General features: G+C 38.0%; 1 protein-coding gene across 1 annotated transcript in view; it reads right to left on the reverse strand.

Moving 5' to 3' along the window:
* GHR (growth hormone receptor) overlaps positions 1-9,802 on the reverse strand; it is a 149,769-nt gene extending 139,967 nt beyond the window's left edge. Inside the window, 1 exon segment of the mRNA XM_050986568.1 lies at positions 9,594-9,802. The gene's annotated coding sequence lies outside the window, so the exon portion shown is untranslated.
* Positions 9,803-15,032: the final 5,230 nt, after the last annotated feature.

A 15,032-nucleotide genomic window follows, 5' to 3' on the forward strand; every position in this document is an offset into this window, starting at 1 on the left:
TAATTATTTCTGAAGTGATTTTCTGGGCAATAGAATATGAGGTAATAGTGTGATTTAAACGTCATTCTGCTAAACATGTACACCATCTACTTTCAATTACTTTGACTGCTTGATACCCAACACCTTAGTTCCAGAGTCTAAATTCTCTGTAGCTGCCTGTGGAGGAATCTAGGCACCTTTGAATGGTGATTCTTAGCATGTAAATTAGATCAATAAATTCAGAATATGTGACCACACCCTCTATAATCTACAAATCAAAGAGAAAGGTCTGCAGGAGGGCACTGCATGAGGGTTGTATAGCTCAGGGAGAATGTGGTTCAAAGTACCACCCGTATCTCCAGTAGGCAACAAATACTCTTTATTAGCTCTAGTTTAACAACAAGTTTGGACCTCGTCTGCCTTGCTCAGAGAAGCTACCATGCAGGTCTGTGCTATCCTTGGTGCTTTGGATGGACTTTTTCCCTCTAGCATAGCACGGCACAGTGCAAATGCAAAGCCTAGCATGTGCCTTGGTGCTGCACTCAAGGCAGCACTTCCTCCTAGAAGCCAGAAAATGCTGAGACTTGGGTACAATAAATAGGAACATAGACTGCATCTTCCCAGGAAAAACACGTGGTGGATATTGTATTTTTTAGGGGCAAGCCCTGTCTCTTGGGATCAGCACTGCTCTCCCAGCCTCTGGCTTGTTGTTGAGCTCAGCCCTGTGCTGAGCTCAGCCAGCTCCAGGTGTTCACGTGTGTTTGCATCGAACCCAACCGGCTTCTGGGACTCAGAGATCTGTTCTGGGTGGAGGGTATTTGTACTCCCCAGCAGCTCCACTCTTCATAAGGAGATCTCAAGGCACCTGACCTGGATGGGCTTGCTGCAAACCAGGTTATATCTGCCAGGGTTGTTTTTCTGTGTGTTTTGCTGCAGAACAGTGGCAACACTAGTCCCAGAGGTAAAGTGGTGTGAGAAACAGTGGAGCTGTGCTTGTGCCAAACCTTAAGAGTCTTTCCATAACTTGCATAAATAATCTGCAATCCAGATAACTGATATTTGACTGTTGTAAGAAATACCGATTCTAGAAGTTTTCAGGATACTAGGCAAAGAAGAAACCGTGAGGATAGACAGAGTATCAATTTGAAAAAAATTAGTTTTGTAAAAACAAATGCAAAAACCAGGAAAAAAACCCTTAAAGTACTACCATTATCAAAGGTGAAAAATTAAAAGGATTAATTAATTAATCTTCAAATAAAAGAGTATATGAGACAAAGTTCTGACCGGCCTGTTCTGTGTTAAAACATTTTCTTTCTCATCAAGCATTTTTATTCTTTTATAAACAAGTGTATTTTTTATGGAAGTGAAAAGTACCACAACCTAGATTCTGCCATGATTCCTCCGATGAAAATGAAAATATTTTGATTCTTCTCATTAGTTTAATGCAGAAAAAAAACCTTAAATACAGTAAGTTTGTTGACCTCTGCTTGTATAATAAGTATATAGAGATTAATCACAGCAGCTCCCTTAAGTTTCCTGAATGTCTTTTGGTGTTATAGATGAGATGACTGGACATCCTGACATTTGTAGGGTACATAAGTAAGCAATTCAACTTGACTGGCACACCCTGTCTCTTGGAAGAAATTGCACTACTATTTTCCCATGAAACTTGTGTTTAAAAAGGAAAGAACTGCATGCATTATTTCAAGGGATGAGGTTAACAATAGGAATTTAAACAGATAGCTATAAACTTAGTAAAGTGAGGATTAGTACAGACTGTGGTGCACATTGATTCCAAACTGCAGATTTGTGGATTTTCATTTTATACTAGGTAAACAACCACACTGGACCACTAATGACATACTGCCTCCCATCTGGGTCCCCAGCCCAAGACAGCCACAGTCTGCATTTCCTAGATGCTGACAAGTCAGTGCAGCTGAAGCCAGCAAATGCCATGAGTGACTGGTGGCCATCAGACAAGTTCCAGGCATCTCCAGTGAAGAACACAGGTAATGACACACTTTATAGGCTGCTTCTGTAAATTCTGGGACATATACTTATGGAGTTTACAAAATACCATATCTGGGATCTGAGATGGCTAACTTATTTGTGTTCGTAGGGTGCTCTATGGTAACAAGCATAAAAGAAAATAACTATTTCAAGTCTTAACATAAGGGACAGCTTACATACAATAAGCAAGATAAAGTCACACTAAGACTGAGAGGAACCAAAGCAAATATTACATGGTGTTACCTATTCAGCATTTTGCATTTGGAACACTGAAGTACCTTCTCTGGGGCACAAAGGAAGAGGTCCAAGTGGCTTCCTCTGAGCATCTAAGTGACTTTTTCAGCTGAATAACAGTACTTGTGTTTCGACAAACCACATTCTGTATCACTATAATACACTGGATGACATAAAGGTTAAACAGACTTAATTTTGGCATTTCTGCTGTTTCTTAACTTTTACCATTCAATATAAGTGACCAGTATTACATAGACAAAAGAGCTACACCCTTACATATAATCTTTTACCTAAAATGCTACATAGTTATCACTAACTGCCTAATTAATGTACCTTTACATCATATTGCCATTTCAATTAATTTTTAATTATATTACTATATAATCAATAAACACCATGTAATATATATAATATGCAATATTAATATATTGAACATTTAATGTTATTTTAGTTTTTATAGAAACATATTGATATAATGTATAGGTATAACTATATAAAAAACATTATTTTGTATGCCGTTCTTTCCTTAAAGAACAGCATACAAAATAATTCCACTTTCCCACTGGAATACAGACTTCACAGCACTGGAGACATTTATGTTTGATTAACTTGACTGTTCTGCTTACACCCATGATTATTTAAGGGCATTAAAGAGATCTTAATTTAAAGGCAGAAAAGGCATCCAGAGAACTATTAGGGATAATAGCTAAAAGGACTTGTGACTAAAGGGCTTGTCCTTTGAGATTTAATAATTGCAGTGAATTGGATGCAACCAGCTAGAGAAAAGTAATAGCATTACAGAAACCAAAGAATACATAGTCTGAGCCTATCAGACCATCCCTAGTCCATCCAGATGTAAAGCTGATGTACTAAAATCAGTTCAACTTGTCTACATGACTGTACTTCTTCAGTGGGAGTATATTGCACTGAGATGGGGGACAAAGTAGGTTTTTAGTCTGAACAGCTAGGTCCTAAAATGAAGGGTGATTGTCCGTGGATAGGTTCTTTGGAAAATGTTCCCCATACACACATTTACAGCATGTGCAAACCTATTTACAGCTATTTGACCTAGAATAGTGTTAGCCTTGCCAGGACTCAGAGACTGCCGGTCCAGGCCTTTCCTTGCTCCCTCCTCTTTGAACACAATCTGCATAACTCTCTATCTCATGCAAGATTCAACTGACAAGGCTTTCAAAATTAAGTCTATTCAAATGAATAGTTCTTAACATATCTCTATATGTGTCAGTTTCATACTATGAACCAGTACTGCCCATTTATACATAAACTTTAGATACTGCCCAAATTTTGCAATCCTCATGATGAAGCCAAATTCTGGTCTTGTAACCTCCAGATGAGCTTATATATGAACATTCAGTCACAGTGTGCCTATAACCACACAAAATATTAGTCCCTGGTGAAACCAGAAGAGGGACTTTTAGATACCTAAATTTCTTTTTCAAGTACTTCAGTTTCAAAGACTATATTTAAAACTTTTTCCCAATTTTCCAAGGCTCAGAAGAAAAGTTAGTCTATGTATGCCAATTATACTGCTGTTATAATTATTAAAGTAACTTTATTGACTATGTTGTATGAAAAAAAATATTCATTGTTTTTTTATCTTTTCCTAGCATGTGTAACAGAAAGGACTTGTGTTTATTTTCCAGGAATCATTTTGAGACAACTTCAGAGTCAACATAGCACATATAAGTGGCACCAAACTGCACCTTTGAGATGACTGGGATTTTTGACATGTGAGCACATTCTTTCTTGCAAGAGTTTGCTTGAGTGGTACTTGTATTGATGTAATGAAAGAAGTGCAAGACCAACCAAGGCACGAGTATTTCTCCACTATTGCTCTCTATTCAATTGCAGACATAATTACTGTCATAACAATTCTCAAGGCACTGGAACAAGTGCAGCACCAATTAAAAAAGGAATCCAAAAGGGTTCTTGCAGCTCATAGAGATGATTGCCATAGTCTGTTATTTAAACTCGCATTTGTCAATCCCTTGACTTTACACTTGCTACGTGGCAAAACACTTGAATTCTGACAAATTTATATTTTTATTCAGTATTTGAAAGAGGAACTTTTCAGGCTGATAGCAGGACAAAAGATTTTGTGTACTGCTAATCAAGGGTATCACTAGGATTTTATGAATAAATGAGAATGCACACCTTGTCATCTTCCTTTCTATCTTTTGAGAATATTGCAGAAAAATTTTCTTGTCTAGGAGCTCAAATGACCACAAGCAATAACACAAACCATAGAGAAACAGATGAGGGCTCCTATAACTGTCTTGTCTGCACAACCAACACTGTATATAGCATGGCTTTGTGCAGTAAATATTCGGTGTAAGAAATGCTACAACCATCAGCAAAGTAGGGGTTTTTTTTCACACTTAAGTATTTATAAGCCAAGAGGATTTGCATACAATGTTTTAAGATAGAATTTTTTGGTGTGGTGACTTGGTGACTCTTTTGGAGATACATGTGTTTTCATTCTCTTGCTGTGCTCAGTGCTGTGCAATGCATGTAAGGGCCAGACCCTTCACAGGAGGAGCAGGAGAGCAGAGCTGCCCAAAGGACAATTACTGCTGCCAGTGAAGAAATGAAGATGCCAGATTTGGGAGAAAGAGTTCAGCTGCCCAAGGAGGCAGAGGCTTCATGAGGAGTTAAGTAGAACAATCCATCACTGCTATGAAGCCCTAACATAGATTGTGGTTTTTCAAGTACTTAAGGTATTGTCTGGACATGTTTTGGAGCTGTTTTATACTCTCACACAACACAGAGATCTTCAGATTGTACACTTGATATTTCCAAAACCTTCAAAAACTTAATGCTTTTGTTTCTAGAACAGGCATATTCATATTTTTATGTGTTAGAATAAGTTCAAGGAAACTTTCAAAGTTATTTTAAGTGGCATGATTTTCTTTTACTGTGTATGTTGCTTGAAATATTAATGTTATTTTGTGACATGGATTGGACACAGAGAAAAGTAATTCTTGATCCTCTTATATATTTTTTGTGTGTGTGTGACCTTTCTCAGGTCTGCAGCCACACTGGAGCCAATTTCTCCTATTATCTGAGACTAAAATATTAAATTTTCCATATTCATAATCTTAGGAAGAAGGGGAGGTCATCAGGATTATGACAAACGTTGCTTATTATGGTAACATTTAACCTGATGACAGCACAAATACAAATTAACTAAGCCATAGTTCTGAGTGAAAGCTTCCATTTCAGCTGTAGACACTTTTGAATTAGATAAATAAAGCCAGAAAATCCACATTTTAAAGATTAGGCATGGGTTAGTATAATATTATTTCATGAATATTCAGGTAAAATTAAAATATTATTTCATCTAAAATTAGGAAATGGTTACATCTTTAAATTAGGTTGACTAATACATATTATTTTTATGCAAAGCTAACCAAAAAGGCACCATAGGTAATTTTGTCTAGCCTAAAAAGGAACCTAAAAATGAACCTTCAAATTAAGCCCCCTTAATTGAAGCCTTCTTTGTGATATCTTGCCACAGTTGCATTGCTTTCCTGATCACTGCCAGCAGTTAGAAATGTTCTTGTCCAGAAATGCCATGGACATCTACTTCAGTCTTCAGTCTCTTCCATTTTTTTCTCTGAGTCTCCTATTACATTGTTCCTGGATTACTTCTTAGCTCCTGATCCATTACAAATAGAGTCAGAGGTTCTGAGATCCTTGGGCTCCACCTCATCAGGGTCTTTTCTCAGTCATTTTGTTCTTAGCAATGCAATAAATGGCTAGCTTATATTAGCAGAAGGTAGAACTCCATAGGTACCAATTGCTACACAGTGCTGAAAAAATCAACAGCATGAATTTGTCCTGGCATTGCAGAGAGAGAGAGAGAATGAGAGAGAGAGAGAGAAAGAGAAGAAAATGCCATCAGATGCTGAAATACCATAGATGGGATTTAGGCAGAAAAATGGCTCAATGATCACTCACTATTTCTTCCTCACTGAAAGCTGACATGTAATGTTTCTCTACTATCTCTGCTATCTTTTCTGGCACCCTTTTCTCTAGTCTCATTTCATTGCATACATTCATTTTTAAATTATATCTCAATTTTAATATTTAACAAGTAAAATAGGATTAAAGAGCTTTAAAAAGCACTTAAGAGAAGTCTAAACACTGTGGCTTTTCCATTTGACTGATAAATGGAAAGTAACTTCAGAAGTAATTACTTTTAATAGCAAAAGAGTGGAGGATATTGAGTAAAAAATATTTAATATGCCAATAAGAACTCCTGATTTTCCCAGCAGCTGGTTATGTGACTTTGGATCAATCACAGTTCACTGTGCACCCATTCCTCTGCTTATTACACAAGATGTTGTAGTGCAGGGACTGCTTTCTGCCCCATGGTTTTATGTCTGCAATGCTTCTCTGCCACATGATGCAGGTAGTCACTAATGATGGACCTTACAGTCTGGGATGTCTGAGTTTTCTGAGCCCAAGCTTGCCAAAGCAGTCAGGACCAAGGACTTACTGAATAGCAGTTTTTCTAACTTGCTAAGATAATTGAAGAAGCCCATACAAGGACATCCAAGGCATTAGCTATTTTAGTTACGATATAAAATAATGTCACCACTTAGTGAAAAATGCTAAATAAGCTTGCTGAACACAACAGGTTTATTTCTAATAGTCTTGCATTCTGTTGGCTTGTAGTTAAAATAAACTGGGATTTACAATTTTGCTGCAAATTATTTTGCTCTGGGAAAATTAAATTTTTATTTCTGTTATGAGTCATAACCAAATTATCATAGGTGTTTAAGCTCTTATTCTAGCCACTAAATACCTGATTCTTGATTCACAAAGTAAGCTGAATATCAGGTTAACTCCTATCATAATCTGATACAACTACCTTGTTCAAGTAGTAAGCTCTGGGCAAGTACTCAATATCTTTTCCAAACCTCAGCTAAAGAAAGCTATGTGGTAATTTAAGGATTCATAGCTGAGTCATTCAGATTTTGGCATACTCAAAGCATTTTCCATTTGCTAAGGTTTGTGACAAAATTTTTAGGCCATATGCCTAGAGTCTGGGGAAATGAAGGATTTTCAGGAATTCCATTAGGAGATGTACAGATGCAGTTCTGGGTCTACAGAAGCTGCCCAGATTTCTTTTCACCAGTTTAGGCTCACCATAGAAAAGGGCATAACTAAGGTGAACATACACCACTGAAGTGAGAAATAATTGAAGTAGAGCTTAGGGAGTTTGCAAAGGATTTTGTGATTACAAAACCGTGACAGTGTTCCTCCATAATTTTCAGTATACCTGTGTAAGGTGTAAAATCTCCCAAGTAGATCACTTTTGTTTTTAAGACAAATGTTTTGCAAAAATATTTGATATTATAATGGGAGAAACCATAAATAGAGCTACAATTAGAGCTCTGGTATAATGTTGCTCTTCAGGAATGAGCAATCCCAAATATTTTGGACTTTTTGACTCTTGTAAAAATAAACAATACTGTGGTAAAGCAACTTAAACTACATGCCACCAAAACCAATTTCAATTTCTGCAGAGAGCATCAGTTGTTTGTAACTATAGATAAATAATTTTAATGTTTTAACAGTAAATTAATCAAATATAGGTTTGAAATATTAATTAAAATGAGGTTATCTCAATAAACTATTTTGATTAGTAAAAGAAAGAAATGAAAGAAATTTTGAAATTGCTTAAATTCAAATATATCATTTTAACATGCCTGAGCCAAGCTTTCTTTTTATTTTTTTTTTTTTAAATTTGAATTGGTATATGCTTATGAGCCAATACTCATTTCTTAAAAGAAGAAAACGGCCCCAGGATCTTTATAAAAGAGCTTTGTACAGAGGAGAGAAAACAAAATTATTACGTTTGTGGATACAGATTTTGAAACACTTGGTGTTGATTCAAAATTAAATGGTTTGTGCTTTCTTTTATTTTGTAGGAAATCTGAAAATCTTTTCTAATTCTACCCAAGTAAAGGCTCCATTCTCCCCTTCTACATCTCAAAAATTTCTGTCTTACATGGAAAGAAACACTAACAGATTATATAAGTCAAAATCTAAGTGTCAAAGAAATCCATTGTCAAGGTCTGAAAAGACTTAAAAAACACACCTGAGATATTAGGTTGAACAGACACATTGCAAGACCTTGGTGAAGCCCAGGTACTCCGGCTTTCAGTGTGCCGGGAAACTACATTTTCTGTATACTTCGGGTGAACTCTAAATTCTCTACCACTGTTTAAAAATGTGTGGATATGCAGCAGAGGAATCAGGGGTTTTACACAGAGACAATAAAATCATAACATTCCTGAACATACCTCATGTTTCAACAGCAATGATTCCTGGAAGAACAGGATTTACCGTATGGCAAGTGTGCCACGTCTGTGAAGTCCCACTGTGGACCTTAGCAGAGGCCATGAGATGATCTCCCCAGTGGGTTACTGCATTAGCTCAGGATTAGTTAAGTCTTGGAACTAACCCTGACAGGATCTCCAGAAACTGATTTAGAGAAAAGAATTTTAAGATTATGTGATTAGCAGCTAAGTTGCTAAATTTATTTCCTCAAATGCAACATCATCACACCATCGATTTAACCACTGTTTTCTCAGTGTAAACTGGAATGCAATTATAAGATAACTAAGAGATTGCTTGTGCTGTCTACCCAGCAGAAAAATGTTATTTCAAATGGTATGCATTCACTTAGTTTTCTTCTCAAAGTTATGCTACACATCACATTTATATTTTCATTTTTTGCTGCTGATCCTGCAATAGACTGTTCTGCAAAAACATAAAACTGAAATTAATTTTCCAAAAGAAAACTTTCAGTGAAACAAGCGGAAAAAAGAAATTGTAAAAATTAAATTTCAAATTTTGAGGCATATCACAGAATTGTCATGAGAAAAATGAAGTTTAAAGGCTTGGTATTTCAGCTTCTTCTTTTACTCTGAAAACTGAAAGTACACTTTGATCTGCAGAGATCCTTTGTGTCTTGTAAATTTGTTATAACTTCCTCCCCGACTACGTTTTCTCTTCTCACCGTGCTCAGTGCAGATGAGAAGGAAAAGAGAGCATGTGAGAAGAGAGAGACAGATATAGGCGGTCACAACCCGAGTGCTAACCTGAGCCCAATCAGCAGCTCAGACTGGACACGGTTGTTTATCAGGATAAACTGCAGGAACACAGCCACTCCTGTGCCACCAGACAAGCCCTGGAGACAAGGCAGAACTTCCCTGACAGTCCCTTGCTTTAGAGATGCTGGTTTCAGATTTCCCGTGCTTTGTCCCGCAGCCTGCAGTGATGAACACTGGATTAGGTGTAGGTTTGGTCACCTGTAGAAATCCCCATGCTCCTACCTGGACCGGGCCGCGCCGTGCCAGGCCGACGGCGTGTGTCCTGCATGTCCGTCCCGCGCCCGCTCCGGCCTTCAGGGCCTGCACGGCAATGCTGCAGTGCACCAGGGCCTGAAATAAAAGTGTTCAAAGGGGTAAAGTATGGGCTTGTGGTGTGTTTACATGAGTTCAAGGGTTCCTGGTCAAAGCTGGTTTGCACCAGCTCTGGCACTCCTGGCCAGAGCAGGAGTGAGAGAGATATGCCCTATCTGCATCTGCCTGTGTCAACATGTCCCCTGCGTGGCCTTGGAGCAGGGATTGCTTACACAGTGTGACAGAAAGCAAGTGTTTCATCTAAGAGGGCCTCTCTTTGCTGGCTTCTATTTTTGCTATGAGGACTTCGAAAAATAAATTATTTTTCTCACAGGATTTATGAACCTCAGCATCTCTGTAATCAGCGCTTGAATACCCTCTGAATAACATCAGGATTTTAACTCTGGCAAGCAGAGGTGCTGTCTTTGGTGCTTTGTTGCTTTGTAACAAAATGTGTCTTTTTCAGAAGCTAAACTCCTGATGGACCTTAAATGCTGGATAACTGATTGGACAAGCGATTTTGAAGGAAATGGTGTACCCTTGTTCTGACAAGGGAAGGCTCATTCTTTGATCGAAGTCCAATCCTTTTATACCTGTGCTCCATCAAAAAAAATTGATATTTTGAAAGCACTAAGACTGTGTATCTCCCTAATGCTTGGATCAGAAAGGAAGAAGAAAAGCTGAATTGATCTTCTGCAAGTACAAAGTACATCAGGCATGAAAATTTCTAGAAGGTGTTTTCTTGAGTTCTGACAATGCAGGATACAGAGGTGCAGGTAATGCAAACATCCTGTACGTGGTATACGAGAATTTGATCCTGATCCAAGTTGTTGTCAGAACAGTTTAAATTCATACTCATCTTTTTGGGTTTTGGGTAGAAACAAATGGCCTGTATCAGGAGCAGTGTGGCCAGCAGGAGCAGGGAGGTCATTCTCCCCCCGTACCTGGCACTGGTGAGGCTGCACCTTGAGTGCTGTGTCCAGTTCTGGCCCCTCAGTTTGGGAAGGATGTTGAGACGCTTGAGTGTGTCCAGAGGAGGCAACGAGGCTGGTGAGGGGCTTGGAGAACAAATCCTATGAGGAACAACTTGAGGGAGCTGGGGGTGTTCCGCCTGGGTGACTTTATCACTCTCTGGAATTTCCTGAAGGGTGGCTGTAGTCAAATGGGGATTGGTGCCCTTCTCCAGGCAACAACTGACAGAACCAGAAGACACAGTCTCAAGCTGCACCAAGGGAAATATAAGTTGGATTTTAGGAAAAAGGTTTTTATGGGAAGAGCAATAAAGTACTGGAATGGTCTGCCTGGAAAGGTGGTGGAGTCGCCATTCCTGGATGTGTTTAAAGAAAGACTGGGTGTGGCACTGGGTGCCATGGTTTAGTTGAGGTGTTAGGGCATGGGTTGGACTCTATGATCTTGAAGGTCTCCTCCAACCCAGTGATTCTGTGATTCTGTGATTCTGTGACTACAGAGTCATAAGATTATAAAAATATTAGAAGAGGATACCAAAGTATCTCTAATATTCCCTGTTCTTTTTATCTTTCTGGTTTTATTATTTTATTAAATTCTTTCTCCTCTAGTTGCTGAAATCTAAAACATTCACCTGGTTTCCGAAATGGCTTGAACTTTAGGAGAGAAGGGGTTTGAGCATATCTTAGATGATGCATCTTGAATATGGGGAAAAAACTCCCCCTTTCTTCTTTCTTCAAGTGTTGCTTTACACATATAAACATTCAGCACTGTGGGTCCATCCCAAGACTGTTACTCAAGAGAGATCTCAGGAGCTGAAAGACACCCTTCCTGACAGGTCAGACAATCTTCCTTTACAATAAAGGGAAGAGAAGTATTTTGAAGCTGGTTTTGGTTTTGGTCTAATGAACACTGTCACAGCTGAATTATATGCATATTTTTAAAAACAAAAGAAAACAAAGAAAAAATTAATGTTTTCAACCTGGAGCAGCAAGCTTCTTGTGACATCCACAGTTTTTCAGAGAAAATCCTGAAGCATAAACATTCATTGAAAATATTCTCCACTGATGCAATATGACTTCATTTGAGCATGGCCTCCATGGAATGTTACGGGGTTGTTGCTAAGAAACACTGATATATGACACCAAATTACATTACTGACATTGAATTTTTACTCCTTTTCATGTTATAGCTTGCTTGAAAACAGCTGCAATTATACCATAAATGGAAGGGAAGCTACCAGCCTCTATTCAGTGCCTTTTGTGTTTTAGTTACAGGCTGAAGTCCTTATCTTTTTACTATATGTCTATAATGGTCCTACAGTATTTCAGTTAAAAATAATGCCAACATTATTGATGGTCTGCATCCTCATCTCCTACATAGTCATCTCAATAATAAAACAAATGTCCTCTTTGATTTTTCGCCCAATATATGCTAAATTGCAGGAAGCTAGGTCTTATGGTTTCTCTATTTTCCATGTTAATGTAACAATCCATTTTGACCTGCAGGTAATAAAATAAGAAACATTCAAACTCATAGCTAATGTTTTCAGGGTACTTCACTTTTCGCTTGTTTTGATCTATGCAATTGACCGGTTGAAAGCTGAAAAGGAATGGATGTTTTTTAGTATGTATTTTAAACTCCTGTTCTTTTGTAAAGCATATGGATGTTTTTCTTCTTAAAGAGCCACTCATCCGATAGCTGATTTATGGCAAGTATTAACAGCTTGTGCTAGGGAAAGTATATCTTAATTTATACAAACAGAGCCATTTGATTATTTTTTAATATGAAAACAGAGCCCAGAACACCCATATTTGAAGCTGGGATCTCAGCACAGCCAGCACTGCAGAAGTACACAAGTGAAGAGGGAAGTTCTTCCTGCAGGGTTTAAACCCCTAAGAGCCAAAATGGACAAACTTCGAGAAAAGTGTTACTAGAGCCATAAAGATTTTACAAAAGGACTAATGATTTAAACCATGTATGTTTACATATATAACCTTCGAGTAGCTTGCTCATAATTTCTGTTCCAGGGCTGGTGGGGGTCCATCTATTCGAGAAGGGGAAGAGTAACTTCAGTCACAGGCTTGGTAAACAGATGAAGAGGGCTTTAAACTATAGCTGCAAGGGGAGGGGACAATCAATCTGTTCCACCCCTTCCACTTTCCATTTTGATATCAGGACCAACAAGAGAACCCCAGAGCCTGGAGAAGGATCACAGGTCATCAGGAGAACAGCAGAAAGTAATTCCAGCCACTCCAGACAGTAAACTGTCTTCATTGAGAGCAGCTTCTATTGGAATGCCCTCAGCATGGGGAGTAAACAAGAGTGAGAGACAGCTCACATCTACCAGGGCTATGATCTTATCAGCCTCATGGAGGTGTTGTGGAATAGCTCCTGTGACTGGAGTGTTGGGATGGGTAGATACAGACTCTTTAGGAAAGATAGGAAGAGAAGACAAGGAGGATGTGTCACCCTCCATGTCAGTGATCAGTAGGAGGGCATTGTATCTCCACCTGAAGATGGGTGACAAGCTGACCTGACATACCTCACTTTAGTAACTACTAAAACTTACGGAGGGTGGAAAAAGTAAGTACGTCACTCTATCAGGAAAAAAAAAAAATTAATAATTTGCAGGACAGAAAAACCACCATGAAAACATGTATGCATATAAAGATCAAAAGAAATCAGTGCGTCAGAAATCGGTACATGGGACTGCATGTTAGTTGGCCAAAAATAAAAAAAAAAAATACAGAAGGATGGTTGACATCAGAAGAAAGATGTAAGAAGAGCAGAGTACTATCTTACATTTCAGGGAAGTGGTCATAACTTTCTGTGGGCTACAAAGACCAAGACAATGATGCAGATCCACCTACACATTTAATCTGTGAGAGGAAAAGGGACCACCTTGCAGTGAAAGGAAAGTGGATGATCTGGATGAAATCTGCCAGTAGATTAATACAAGAAGGGATCTTCCTATAACATTCTTGAAGAAAGGTTGTGGAAGCTGTAACAGAAAAAAGGAAAATTCACTCTACAGTGACAAGATGAACCTTAAAAATACAGCTAAGCAACAAAAAGGAAAAAAGCAACAATAAAGGCTGAACGTCTACACTTCTCAAGCTTCATGAATACCAAACAGAAGAGTTCCAGGGTATCTTCTGAAGACTAGGGAAACACCCAGCAGAACAGAGAAAAAAACTAAAGGAATTTAACTCTTCCACCTTGACTTCTGGGAAATTCTCAAGAAGTTTGACTGTAGAAGCAGGTAGACTCATTGTGTTTGCAATTATAAAGCAATAAACCCAGGATGTGCTAATGAAATAAAAGAGTGGACCATTATAAGAGTCAAATACCAAATTATCAGACCACATACCATGATATGTGATACATCCATTCACTTTTAGATAATAAGATACTATATCACTGTATTTTCAATCTGATGTTACTTATCTCCTCTTTCTTGAAATCTTGTTTCCCTTCCTTCGTATGCTTTATATTGCAAAAATTTCTGCACACCACGTTGGTTCCTATCTCCACATTTCTTTGTCTGAAAGGCAGCACAAACTTTTTAGCCTTTGTCATAGGCTGAAGTATACCCTGTGTTCTCCTCAGATGTATGTCTTGTTACTGAGAATATTCATATCTTCTGGTTTGCAACATCATAGTTGAGTGCATGTGTGCCTTCTGGCAAGGAATTGATTGTATTGTGATTGCCAGCTGCACAGTGGGGAGGTAAGAGCCTTCTGAATTTTATTGTGTTTGTTTTGCCTAGAAAATTACAGAAGAAAGGTATTAAAACAACCTGCACTGATATAGGCCATTTGCTTTTTGTCATATTTTATTACTGCTTCCCTGACTTTGATTATTCATTCCCAAATTTTTCTTCTAATTGTATGCATTTTATGCACTGGGTTTTTTTCTTCCCTAGACATAAGCACTAAATTTTTCAAACAACCTTGGGTTTAATTTTTTTAATACCCACTGGGACTGGGGCTTTCACATGATATGTATGTTCTAGTAATTTGAAATAGCATAGTAACACAGAGTAATGGAGCTACAGAAGGATTTTAAAATCCTCCCACCTAAGGAAGATATTGCAGACTGACAGTCTTTAAATAGACCTGCAATTTGTCCAGAGCTTGTACAGGAAAATTCTTATCCCATTCCCACCTAACCTGAGACATCTTGATTTGGAGTTCCTACTTCACTTCATCAACTTGCTTTTAATATGCACAAAACAGTATTTCTTGGGAAAGTTTCTTTCCATTTGAGAAAAAAAGGACTCATGGTTTTGGTACAAAACCACAACCTTAGTAATTTGTATCACCAAGAACTATTTAATTGCAGCTCCTTTTCCATATTTGTGTGTTAATCCTTGTATTTTCTAATGAAATAAAAAGAGGG

The sequence above is a fragment of the Serinus canaria genome, chromosome Z, assembly GCF_022539315.1.
Source record: "Serinus canaria isolate serCan28SL12 chromosome Z, serCan2020, whole genome shotgun sequence".
Classification (NCBI taxonomy): domain Eukaryota; kingdom Metazoa; phylum Chordata; class Aves; order Passeriformes; family Fringillidae; genus Serinus; species Serinus canaria.